Consider the following 13,319-nt stretch of genomic DNA (forward strand, 5'->3'; position numbering starts at 1 on the left):
AGACTCTTCCAGAGGTCTCTGTCCAATAGCACTAGTTGCCTTAGAGCTGGCTCAAACATTGCTCAAGAGTCTACCTTTCACAGATGCGCAAAGATGAATGATGGGGGTGCACGCTTCAAGGAGCCTTCCAACTGTAGGGACCGATTAGAGACGATCCGTAGCATGTGTTCGTTTCCATATACGCCCCGTGTCTCAACGGTAGGACAGAGTCAAATACTGCCTCGACACGTAACAGCGTTATATTAAACCGCAGGACTTGAGGGCTGTTTTGTTTGAATGTTCAAGGCATTGGTAAGAACGTAGGTCAAGGGCCATTGGTGCATCTCCTGTAACTGGAGCAAAAATGCTATTCAAAGTGCAGTGACTAAAATCGTCGTCCACATGTCTCCGTTGTTGATTGCTTTCTGTCTAAGAACGTTCTGTTTTCATGTCCGAACGGGGAGACTTTATCATTCCAACTTGAAGCCACCCTTAAGTCCTCTGAGGTGTGTGTGTGTGTGCTTGCACGTATGGCGTAAAAGGTTTCTTAAACGGAGAGCGAACTTGAAAAAAGTTGCCTCCGCTGCCGCCGCCGCCTCGCACTCCCTGTTCGATTGTAGCAAAAAGGCAGCGACCGCGGCGCTCGCTGTAGTCGTGGCCGAGTGGTTAAGGTGACGGACTTGAAATCCGTTGCGGTCTCCCCGCGCAGGTTCAAATCCTGCTGACTACGGCGTCCTTTGCATTTGGTTGCGTGCGTGCGTGTAAAAGGACCAGCGCCATTTCGTTTTCGCTGGGACCTTTAACACTCTAAATCGCCTGGACCCGCAGCCTGTGAAATCGATTCTTCAGCACCCACGAAGGACGCTTTGCCGCTGGACACAGATACCGATGCTTTTCTGCAACGAGCTTTCCAGCTGAATTTTCTCGGCAGCTCCGTACTGAACCTGTTCTCCATTGCAACATAGCGGAGGCTCGTCACGTCTATAGCAAGGCTGTGTAGGACCGCATACGCCACAGTGACTTGTACACAGACCACATGAAAGGCAAGCAAAATACACTTTTAAAATTCCAAAGACTCACAAGGTCAGAGGAACAGCGATGACCTGAACAGATCTTTTACAGAAATCTAGGTTGACCTTTTTAGAGCTGTAATTGCATTTTTGTTTAATAGAAGATCAAATCTACTCGCATGTACCAGCACCTTACAGTTTATTGATGTTAATTCTGTTTAAGTAATAAGATTGCAAATTATTTTGGACTTTAGCCGGTGTTTTTTAGAACAAATTGCTTACACTTCTGTAAGGAATACGCAGTACGTGCCTTTGTCAGTCATTGCTCACCATACCTGTAACTTTATTATCTAACTCACTTCCTCAAATGGTGAAGGTCCACAAACATAAATGAAAAAAAAAACCCTTGATGTAGATGAGGTGCACAAAAAAGCAGCCCCTGATAGCGTATAACACATTTATACTATTGCAGAGACACATGTAACATATATATACTGTATATATGAAACAGAAATAGAAACAGAAACAGGAATCGCTTACTCACCTGGAGAATCTCTGTAGGAATATCTAGCATTTATCAATGGAAATAAAAGCTGCTTTAATACAGTGCATGTTCAAACTCAAACCCTCAGCTGCTGTTCTTGTTTGTTTTGGGACAAATTGCAACTGAGCATCGCATGAGCCGTTACGTACCCTTATCTGTTAGGGAATTTCAAGGGAGGAGTTAGGTCAGAATGGGTAGGCTGCAAAACAACAAGTAAAGATTTATTCCAAGATGAAACATTGTGGCAGTTTTCTTATCTTTTCAGCATGGACTAAACTTTTACGTGTTCCTTATATGCTATATGTGTATATATTAGCACCAATGTTGTTCTTAAAAACTAACATGAAATTGTCAGGGACATTCAGCTATATACAAAGACGAGACAGACAAAGTAATAATTCTGTATTAACATGGCCTACATATTGACGCTGTCGTGGAAATTTAACTATCAAGGAAGCCACAAGAGAGAGTTCTCACCTGAGTAAGGTCTTTATTTCAATATTGCAATATTGGGAGCCCTGCTGCCACTTCGCAAAGTGCATCAGAGACTCAGTTAGTTACAAGCAGTACAGGGTTTTATAAGACGTTGCGCTGTAAAAAAAAGTTCAGCACTTGGTCCCTTCTAAAACTTCCCCTTTCTCTAAAAGAAAACAAATTACCTCATAGAGCGAGAGAAAAACACTAGATTTGTTATTCAAAGTTTATCTGTTACTTTCAGCTAATTCTAATGACCCAGACAGCATATATTGTTTTGGTACATTGTCTTCTAAACTAACCCAAACAGTGTACTTTGTTGACGAACTGTTTTCTAAAATTCTGCACATACTGTAGCATAGCAGTTATATCCTTGAAATATTATCTAAAAGCACCAATATATTTTTTTGCAAAGCTCTCTACATTTTTAAGAATCAATTAACTCATTAGATTTCCACTACAACGCAATGATCGAACTAACTGACATGTTCTGATTCAGATCCCCTGCAGTTCATGCCAATTAGAACAATAGCAATGCTGAGTCCTCCCCACCCTACCGAGCACAAATTCAGCTGCTCTCCAGTTCTGTTCTGCATGTTTTTTCATTGCAATTGAGCTCGGAGCTGGAGATGATCTCCATACAGTTCTGTGTTCACTAGCCCGCACTTGCGTGCTAATTTACGGGTTGTGGCAAATGCTTTTCTATAGTTCATATACATGACGGCAACCTGTTACCGAGGAACCTGAGAGGTTTAAAAGCCTCACGAGCCAGGCAGGACTCGAACCCACAATCTTCTGATCCGAAGTCAGACGCGTTATCCATTACGCCACTGGCCCATAGAACATGCGCTTGCACTCCACCACAGAGAGCTCTACACTGCTACTAGTAGTACACTTCCCCATCTAAATTTTCACAGCAAGAAACTTGCGTTTCCTACTATTTTTATCAGGTTTAAAATATCATCTCCTTAAAACAGAAAAAGTGTTGATGTGTCGTGCTGAAATTCCGATTGATTTTGAATTCAAAGAAAAAAGGTTTTCTTCCAAAACACCATGAAATTGTCACATCTTGCAGACAATAGGTGTATTCCATGTTGAAAAGAGAAGAAAGAAAACCATGGAGCCTTTTACAGGTGTGAGGCTTCTTCAGGTGTGAGAAGACCTCACAGTCGAAACGCTGTGTTTCCGTTCTTCTCTTTTCAGCATGCAATAAACCTATTGCTTGTTCCTTTGCAGCCGAGGCATGCTGACGTAGCTACCCAGCTGAACATCTTGCAGACTCTACAATACTTCTCTCCTGTAGAAGTAAAGCAGGGCTTGCTGGGTGAGCTTTTGCTCCGGTAAATTAGGTCACGTGTCATGTTAAATCACTTCTTCTAAACACAACATTTAGTGGTGCTAGCTTTCCCCATTAAAAAAAAACAGACATTTCCCTTACAGTACATGACATATCGTTTTTATTCTATGAATAAGTATAGAAATTAAACAAAAGAAAAAATGGTGTCGCCAAAGAATGCACAGCTTGGACATGAAAAGTGCCCGATAAATGCCATTTCTCATCATTTCTCTTGGCGTCAGTTCTGCTATTAAATGGGACGGAGGCAACGGGCTCAGAGAGCACGTTAAGTGCACACCGAACACAGATGTGTCCAAGTGTCTGTAAAAGCGCGGTGCTCCGCTGGCGCTGTTCCCTAGTGGCTTAAAGTGCCCGCCTAGTAAGCAGGCGATCCTGGGTCTGAATACCAGCGGTGCCTCTCTCCGTGTCTTGTTGTGCCGAATGTATCATTTCAGACAAACATGTACAGCTTGGTTCAGTTTAATGCAAGAATTCATTTCCTTTCTGGAATAACTTGTTTTTGAAGAAATCCATACAGCTTGTGAAAGATGAAATCCATTTCTTGGTTGTCAGTGGAAAAAGATTGCCGGCTGCAAGAAGCGCAAGTGATTGTTTTCTTTGACCATAAACCTGCAAATGTAGGGAGCACAAACGGCCGTCAGTCTCTGTGGCGCAATCGGTTAGCGCGTTCGGCTGTTAACCGAAAGGTTGGTGGTTCAAGCCCACCCAGGGACGCATGTCTCCGTTTTTCCAATGTAAACATCATCACCGCTAAAGAAGATGGCGCAGAAGGCTCCACAGTCGAAACGTTGTGCTTCTTTTCTTCTCTTTTCAGCATGGAGTAAACCTTTGCTTGATCCTTTGCAGCCTAAGCATGCTGACGCAGCTACCTTTCTCTTAACGCACCTCAATCATTATTCACCAAAACGATCAGCAGAATAAGTCGCCTTTGTGGTGATGTCACTCCTCTGCTTCACAAATGTCCTTAGTGACGGGCCATTTCTTTCTGCCATTTTTCCGGAGCGGTTATTGATTGCTCCATCATTTCCCTCTTACTTTCCATCACTAGATTGAAAAAAAAAACAGAAACAGGCTGACAGGACGACAATCAAATTGCAAAAACTCATCAAAGCACTCGATAGAGTATTTGAATCCACAAGTAGCTACGAGCAACTTTGTCCTGGCTTGCATGAAAGTCGGAAAATGTCAAAAAGAAAAAGATGGTGGCTTTTTCATATTCGTTCTTTTATTTTTAGTTCGTTGGCTCTTCTGTCCATTGTCCTCCTGCCTGGCTCTTGACCTGTGACTGTCTGAACGCACACAGTAAAATTTCATGTGGGGGATTTGTCCTGAGCCTCTGTGAAAGACCCACCCACCCCCATAAATAACTGCTCTAGAAACACATGAATGCAAAACTAAACCACAGCTTAAAGAGGAGCTTGTCATGACCGCCAGGCAGTTAAGACCAACTCATAAGCGATCTAATCAGCACCAGCAGTGGGTGATTATTAACAAACGCTGCCGCACGAGTTTACCCACCTGCACACACTCCACCGTGCGGTACGCAGTGCTATTTTTACCATCTTTACCTGCTTCCCGCTGCTCGGTATTGAGTCTGCTCCTTGAGAGCTCTACCTGGCGTTTTTCCATTACCTCGTTTATTCTGGATATTGGACTCCCCTTCTGCCTTTTCGACTTTGGACCTCGCCTCTCACCTCGGACTGTTTGCCACCAGTGTTCTCCCTGGATTACGACTTACCTTACGCCTCTTGACCACGAAACAAAGCAAAGCAGAGCAAAACAAAACGAACAAACGAAAACCCTCACGTCCCGCACTTGCATATAACGCCGTTACGTGCCCAAGCGGTATTGTATGTCATCCTAGCACTGCACCCCGGGGCGTACGGTATATGGGAACGAGCACACGCCACGAATCGTCTCGAATCACTCCCTACAGCTGTAAGGAGCTTTGAAGCGTGCACCCCCAACATTCTTCTTTGCGCATCTGTGAAAGGTAAACTCTTGAGCAAACTCTGAACCAGCTCTAAGGAAACTAATCCGATTAGACGTTACTTTGACTCATCCTTTAAGGGACCCTTGTTAATTGGAGTAATCAATGATTTCGAATGAATTCTGTATGCGTTAAAAGACAGCTATACACAGAAAACATGCAGGACACTGCTCATGATGTTTCCCGAGCCGAAACACAGTGCGTTTTTCCAAGCCATTTGACAAAGCCCGCCCACTGAAAACTGCAGCAGATCGTGTAAAGGCGTTCAACTTTGTAACTACTGCACGCACAGGAAGCAGAATAAATTCCTCTTTTCAAACTGTCAAAGGTTTGCTGCAGGACATCGCACAATCTCTTTTGAACGGGGACAAACGATTTCTTATGGGGCGCAGTAAGTACAGACGTTTATAAAGCTCCACTCATGCCGACGATGCAGCATGAAGAAGCGCAACCTAACGTTTGACAGACAAAAGCCGGGCGCCGCTACAAGCAATATGAAATCAAACTGACAGCACACGGCGTTTCGCGCTGACTCAAAAGTGATCTCGACAGACGCTGTTCTCTGCATAACGCTGAAAGAGATAAAAAGCGTTTCTGTGGAAACGTAACAAGCTTGTTTCTTTCTATCATGATGTCACCATGACAAAATCTGTCTTTAAACACCTTGCTCAGTCTCTGACGAGACTGTCAAAAATTGCTTTCGCCGATTGTATTGCAAACCGGCGGAAGGGGGATATTGGGAAAATTTTTCAACTAGTAATAATCGCGCCTCGGCTAAACCTCACAGGCTACGATACTGCCACTGCGCAAAGCTGACGGTTGCCAGGCAACCGCGGGGATCCTACGGAAATCGTTATCAATCGTCTCATGGCATGTCGTTGCTGTAACGCTTCATATTTGTCGTCTTCTTCTTCTAGCTTGAGGTTTTGAAGAATTTCATGACAGACAAGGGCTCCGTCGGAAACAAAGGGCGTTGTGAGAAAACCGTTGCTTATTTTCAGCAGCAGAAATACAACCCTTTAAATACAAGATGACAGAACAATGACGAAGGGCATGCCGGGAGGAACTCATGCACTACAGAGGAAAGGGGGCGGGCACGTACAGTTCACATTCAAGCCACAAGTACTCTTCTCGGATGTTGCATAAACAAATCCTAACGTCCTGAAAGCATTGCAGCATGTTTGTGTCCCACTTCCCGTGGTTGCAGGACGACTGACACGAACGGACAAACACAATCTGTGGCGTTTAGCGTGACATAGTCTTGCAGGCATCGTGCTGTCTCACTGCAATACTATACCGCTGGAGGAAACAGCCCGGGTTCGATGAGCCTTGGAATGTGACTAGGAAAGTGAAGCCTTTTGAAAGAGGTAAAACACTGCTCAAAGGAACTGAGGGAGAATCTTACAGGGGATTCTGAGCGGTGTCTAAATAAATAAATTCTTCAGTGTCTGCGGATGGCATTTTGCAGCTGGAAACAGATGTCGACGCTTTTTGAACAGAGCACCAAAAAAGCGTCTTTTTTGAAGGTACAGGTATTGAGCATTGGTGGTTCAGTGGAAGAATTCTTGCTTGCCAAGTAAGAGGCTCGGGTTCGATTCCTGGCCAATGCAGTGGCTTTTGCATGCTCACCACTATACCACCAACACACGCCCACAGGATCCCAGCAGGACACCACCAGAGAATGCTCACGATTTCGGAAGCTGTCTCCGGGATGTTCTGATTCCACACATCCTGAATAAATCATGATATTGTTAGTTGCTGTAGCTAGACGTTCAAATGAGTTTCATGGCCAGATGGACTGTTTCCTCCAGTGGTATAGTATTGCAGTGAGACAGCACGATGCCTGCAAGACTATGTCACGCTAAACGCCACAGATTGTGTTTGTCCAAATTTGAACTTTCACAAAAGCATGCTAGCAGACAAATGCGCCTCAGAGGACTTAAGGCTGGCTGTTATATGCTGGAATTACCTTTTTTTGACGCTCTTACGAATGCGATGTCAACGAAAACAGAACAAAGCACAAAAAAACCCTCAAGTCCTGCAGTTGGATAGAATGCCGTTACACGTCCAAGCCGTATTTGACTTCATCCTACCATTGCAACACGGGGCGTATATGGAAACGAACACACGCTACGAATTGTCTCTAATCAGTCCCTACAGTTGTAAGGCGCCTGGAAGCATGCACCCCCATCATTAATCTTTGCGCATCTGTGCAAGGTAAACTCTGGAGCAGTCTTTGAAACGGCTCAAAGGAAACACGTGATTGATTCCATGTGCATCTGGGGTTCATATCTTATTTACATTTAATTCAAGGGAAAGGCTTGGGTCAGTTTCAGACGGCCTCCAACAGCGAGATTCAAGCGCCCCACCTTCAGCCCAATCTGCGCCACCAGAACGCCAACGGCTCCTCTGCGCTCCGGGGTGCGGTTGTGACCCCGTAACCTAAAGTGTTGGTGGCAGACAAATGGAGACTAACAGGTGACGTCCTAGGACATGACTACATTGTGACACTCGGTGGGGATGGTGACCATTGCTTGGAAAAGAGTGCGAGGCCCCTTAAGAAAAACATTTTGTTAACAGGCATTCTGCCTCAGCCTAAACACCTATAGCTTGAAAAGCGCATGCTATTAGACAGGCACCTCTGCAAGACCTTAAGAGTCTCTTAAACTAGTGATAGTAAGGTGTTCCCAATGGGCGATGTTCGGCTTTCAAATCATCTCTCCTTGGAAGCGCCGAGATGCAGCTGTTTAAGGCTTAGAAGCACCTGACTGTTTCACTACCTAGCTGATCACTGTCAGTCAGGGAGCTCAGAGGTGAAAAGCCTGTCTGAGAGACAATTCGCCGTCGATCAGTTCAATATGTTCCGTACCAGCTCGGCGCACCTGAGATCATCTTGGTAGCCATGTAGCTCAGATGATTGAGAGCGTGTGTGTGTGTACCACCGTGATTGGATGCCGGTCCTTCTCAGGTCACAGTAAACCTTCTGCTGCCTAACTTCCCTTATTTTTGGGGATCCCTTTGAAAAAGCAAAGGAAAAAAAAACTGGCTCTTCATCAGCGTGATCAACCTCACCCAGTGTGGCGCAGTGGCCTAATGGCTAAGGCACTGGCACTCTAAGCCAGGGATTGTGGGTTCGAGTCCCATCTGGGGTGCTCCTGTCCCCTTTTGAGAGTACAAATGTCCTTGCAATTTGCGAAGCTACAACCCCACCTTACTCAGTGAGCGGCTCTGCTTTTCTCTCACATACAGTTGGAAGAAAAACTTTTGTAAACAGCCCTTCGGAATGATGTGGATTTCTGCATGAATGGCTCCTAACATGTGATCTTATCTTTATCTAAGTCATAATAATCAATAAAGAGAGTCTGATTTAACAAACAACACACGCCCAACATTTGACATTGCTGTTTTAACAAATGTTTTAAACAATCAAGGTCATTGATGGAAAAAGTACGTGAACCCTTATATTAAGGAGCTAGTGGAACCTCCTTTATTGACAAAAACCTCAACCCCCACTTTCTGTAGCGGCTGGTCAGACCTGAGCAGCGGTTAGGAGGTATTTTGGCCTATTCCTCTATGCAAAACTGTTTCAGTTCATGTATATTTTTGGGATGTCTTGCGCTGAACGGCCTGCTTCAGATCATGCCACAGCACTTCAATGGGATTGGGGTCAGGACTCTTACTTGGCCATCCCAAAATACGGAATTTCTTCTGTTTCAGCCACTCTGTTGTTGATGTACTCCTTTATTTTTGTCATGCTGCATGACCCAGCGTCTTTCGAGTTTTAGATCACAGGCAGACACCCTGACATTCTGCTGTAGAATTTCCTGATACATCTTGGAATTCATCGGTCCCTCGATGATTGCAAGCCGTACAGCCTCCGCCATGCTTCCCAGGTGGGATGAGGTTTTGGAGTTGGTATGCAGTGTTTTGTTATCTCCAAACATAACGCTGTGCACATTTACCAACAAGTTCAACTTTTGTCACGTCTGTCCACAGAACATTGTTCCAGGAGTTGCTGTGGAACATCCATGTGGTCTTTAGCAAACTTGAGAGGGGCAGTGGTGGTTTTTTTGTTGGGGAGAGCAGTGGTTTCCTCCGTGGTGACCTCGGATGATCACCACTCCTGTTCAGATTTCTTCTTATGGTGGACTCATGAACACAGACGTAAGACAAAGTCAACCACCTGTTCGCTAGATCCCATCCCCACTCAGCTAGTCAAAGATTCCCTCGAAGGACTGGCAGGACCTATAATTAGTATGATGAATGCATCGCTTGCGTCAGGCGTTGTACCTGATCAATTTAAGGTAGCAGTTGTTAGACCGCTCCTTAAGAAGTCAAATTTGGATCCACAAGTTCTTAACAACTACAGGCCTGTCTCAAAGGTCCCATTTCAATCTAAAAGTCTTGAGAGAATAGTTGTTGCCCAACGTCAATCGTATCTGGATTCAAATAATATAATTGAGAAATTTCAGTCTGGTTTCTGAAACTGCATTAACGAGAGTCGTAAATGATATTCTCTTAGCTACTGATGCGGGGAATGCAACAGTGCTTGTGCTTCTAGATCTTAGAGCTGCCTTTGACACGGTTGACCTCTCTGTTTTGTTACACAGGCTTGAGTTTGAGGTTGGCTTATCTGGAACCGTCCTTCAGTGGTTTACTTCACATTTTACTCATCGTTTTCATTATGTTCAAATATCTAATAATTGTACTGCTTCATCAACGTCACCAGTTCAATTTGGGGTACCAGACGGATCAGTGCCGGGACCAATATTGCTCTCTCTCTCTACATGCTGCTGCTAGGTAGGATAATAAGAAAAAATAATATGAACTTTCATTCATATGCTGATGACACTCAAATAAACATTTTGTTTCCACCAAATGACAACTCTTCTATTATCACTTTAGTTAAATGCATTAATGAAGGAAAGACTTGGATGTGTGAAAACTTTTTGTAACTCAACTCTGAGAAAACTGAGGATCTGTTGATCGGAGGCAACAATACTGATAGGACTACTATAACTTCAGCACTTAACTCAGAGGATTTAAACATTTGCCTCAAAGAGACAGCACGTAACCTAGGCGGCATATTAGACACAAGGCTCTTAACAACTTGCATTGTTAAGTGCCTTGGGACAACCTTGTTGTGAAAGGCGCTATATAGAAATACATTGATTTGAACTGAATTGACAATGTAAAATGTTGTGTGTTGTTTGTTAAACAAGACTGTCTTTATTTATTATTATGCGTCAGATGAAGATCAGATCACATTTTAAGAGCCATTCATGTAGAAATCCAGATCATTCGTGTTTTAAAAGTCGCGGGAAAAGCGAAACGGGTGCTTTTCCTTTGTTGCGCAGACACACGACGACACCGTAGGCGGCAGGACTCGAAGCTTCGCAGGGAGACCCCGACGGCTTTCTAATCCATCGCCCTAACCACTCGGCCACGGCTGCAGCGCGCGCTGCTTTCTTGATACAGTCTAACATAGAGTGCCGGGCGGCGGTGGAAACCTTTTTCAAAGTCGCTTTTGGTTTAACAACAACAAAAAAAAATTTCACAAAATGCATGCTAGCAGACAAATGCGCCTCGGAGAACTTAAGGCTGGCTTCAAGTTGGAATGATAGTCTCCCCGTCCGGTCAGGAAAAGGGAACTTTGTTAGACAGAAAGAAGGAAGTAACAATAACGGAGAATTGTGTGCAAGGATTTTAGAAGCTGCGCAGCCCTGCAGTTTCAATAGCCCTTTTATTCGTGTTAGATGCTGGAATTGCCTTTTTTTGACGCTCTTACGAATGCGATGTCAACGAAAACAGAACAAAGCACAAAAAACCCTCAAGTCCTGCAGTTGGATAGTTGGATAGAATGCCGTTACGCGTCCAAGACGTATTTTCAAGACGTGATTCCCTGAGTCCCAAAAATTTGTAAGTTCTTTGGATGATCTGTGGACCGATCTTTCACGATGAAGAATTCCTTAAGAAGAATAGATCTCGGCCCACCATCCCAATGCCTCCATCTCAAAACAGCAACCTCCCACTGCCCTTAGTCTGCAAGGCAGTCCTTTCAAGTGCGATGATGACGCCGGGACCTTCGTTGCCTATTGTACGAGCTGAACTTTTGTGCTCATCAATTCAACGCTCTTTCCATCAACTCATCTTGTCTTTTGACGCTTCGTGTTTTGTGCTCCTTTGACTATCGGCATATCGGGTGACTGCAAACACTGAAGTTCTTGCTTACGGAGTGTGGAACAGTGTTTTCAAGTGATCGCTGTTCTGTCATGTTGACGCCGAGTGAATCTTTCTTTGGCAACATGGGCAGGCTGACAGCAAAAGTAATGGCAAATTTCTTGACTTATTTCTGAATATGAATGTTCTTTAGAAAAGGGATGCGGCGTTGCTTCTCCCCCGTGTAAAGGTCACGCATTCCAGACGTGGTTATGAGCGAACAGTTGCCGCAAGTGTTTGAAAAGAGCAAGCAGCCATGCCCCGTGTGAGGATCAAACTCAGGACCTTCAGATAAAGAGACTGATGCGCTACCAACTACGCCAACGAGGCCAGCTGCAGTGCACAGCCGGAAAGTTTGCCTCATATGGATTTCAGTCGCCCGTTCCCTAATCTTCAGACGCCCTCTGCTGGATGTTGCATTTGCCTTTTGATCTCACCGATACTTTTTTGGTCTGTTTCTGTTGCGAGTCTGTTTTTCAGATCTCACCTAGCACAAGTCTCTCTGGCTGAAGTGGCCTCTCTGCTTCAGCATCGTGCCCTCACTCAGCCATTAAAAACGTCACTCGGACTTCTGACATGCTGACATGAAATGTCAAGAGAGAGTGGCGGAGACGCTTAAGGCAGAGAGAAGATGAAGAGGGGGCGTGGCTGTGAAATGATTGACAGCTGCATGACGCTCTCCATGCAAGGTGTGACCACAGGCTAAAGGACACCTTTCGGCACATCAAGCTCTAAGCACACACCTGGAGGACGTGGGAAACGATCCCGCTACCTCTCGCATGCAAAGCGAGCGCCGTACCATGCAAGCTAACCCCCCTCGCTGGGGCTCATGCCTCGGTGTCGCCTAGTGCCGCTTGTTCCCCTCTTACCGGGTGCAGTTCACTGCCCTTCGTCTGCAAGGCAGTCGTGTAATTGCGGCTTTCTTGACTTATTGATGAAGGTCTGACTGGACGAGCGAATGACGCCTCTCCCCCGTCCTCAAGCTGGCTGACAGAATAAAATGGAAAGTGCTGCCGTGGCTCATTGGTTTAGGGGTATGATTCTCGCTTAGGGTGTGGGAGGTCCTGGGTTCAACTCGTGGATGAGCCCTTGTGTGTTCTTTTTGTCCTCGTCCACAAGACTGGGAACTGATATCCACATCACCTTGCAGCATCTGCTTATGGCAAACGATGGAATGTGACTAATGACTGAACGAGCCTGGTGAATACTCATCACGTGGCACAATGAGAGCGTGCAGTCAGCTGTCCAAGGCAGCAACCTCATTGCTCGTTCAAAAGAACACGTACTGAAAACTCATCACCACTATGTCGTAAATGAGCACCGCAATCGCTTGTTGTCATGCGTCCTTACTTGGGAAATGCAGAAGCAAAAACTGCCCTCTCTCAGCCACCGAAACGTGTGCGGCTCGCCTTGCACTCTCTGCGCCTCGCATATTTATGGAGCTGTCTGCTCTTCTTTCTGTTGAAGTACGCAAGTTACGTGGCGTACTGCAGACTATGATGTGCTCAATGACAGCTTTCAAGATTTGAAAACTATGAGCTTGATGGCTCAAGTCGAACGAATGTGGTTGTTACGCAATTGATGATCAAACGCACATATTCTAACGATTCGTGAGAGTATGTTCTAAAGATCCTTGGCTCAATCCCGGGTTTCGGCATTTTGTTTCATCGCTCCCTTTGTTCCTCTCTCCAGCGCCCCCTGCCTAAAATGACGCGTCCCTTTCTCAGCCCGAAACGCAAGCGATAC

General features: G+C 45.2%; 5 non-coding genes across 5 annotated transcripts; 2 read left to right on the plus strand and 3 right to left on the minus strand.

Moving 5' to 3' along the window:
* Positions 1 to 627: 627 nt before the first annotated feature.
* Positions 628 to 709, plus strand: trnas-uga (transfer RNA serine (anticodon UGA)). The gene has a single exon. It is a non-coding gene; the product is annotated as a tRNA-Ser (tRNA).
* A 2,062-nt stretch (positions 710 to 2,771) lies between these two features.
* Positions 2,772 to 2,844, minus strand: trnar-ucg (transfer RNA arginine (anticodon UCG)). Its single transcript has one exon. It is a non-coding gene; the product is annotated as a tRNA-Arg (tRNA).
* A 1,160-nt stretch (positions 2,845 to 4,004) lies between these two features.
* Positions 4,005 to 4,078, plus strand: trnan-guu (transfer RNA asparagine (anticodon GUU)). Its single transcript has one exon. It is a non-coding gene; the product is annotated as a tRNA-Asn (tRNA).
* Positions 4,079 to 6,026: 1,948 nt separating this feature from the next.
* Positions 6,027 to 6,168, minus strand: LOC148634278 (U4 spliceosomal RNA). Its single transcript, XR_015933625.1, has one exon. It is a non-coding gene; the product is annotated as a U4 spliceosomal RNA (small nuclear RNA).
* A 5,662-nt stretch (positions 6,169 to 11,830) lies between these two features.
* trnak-cuu (transfer RNA lysine (anticodon CUU)) lies at positions 11,831 to 11,903 on the minus strand. Its single transcript has one exon. It is a non-coding gene; the product is annotated as a tRNA-Lys (tRNA).
* Positions 11,904 to 13,319: the final 1,416 nt, after the last annotated feature.

This window comes from Lepisosteus platostomus, unplaced genomic scaffold (assembly GCF_059453375.1).
Source record: "Lepisosteus platostomus isolate fLepPlt1 unplaced genomic scaffold, fLepPlt1.hap1 Scaffold_32_H1, whole genome shotgun sequence".
NCBI classification, from domain to species: Eukaryota; Metazoa; Chordata; class Actinopteri; order Semionotiformes; family Lepisosteidae; genus Lepisosteus; species Lepisosteus platostomus.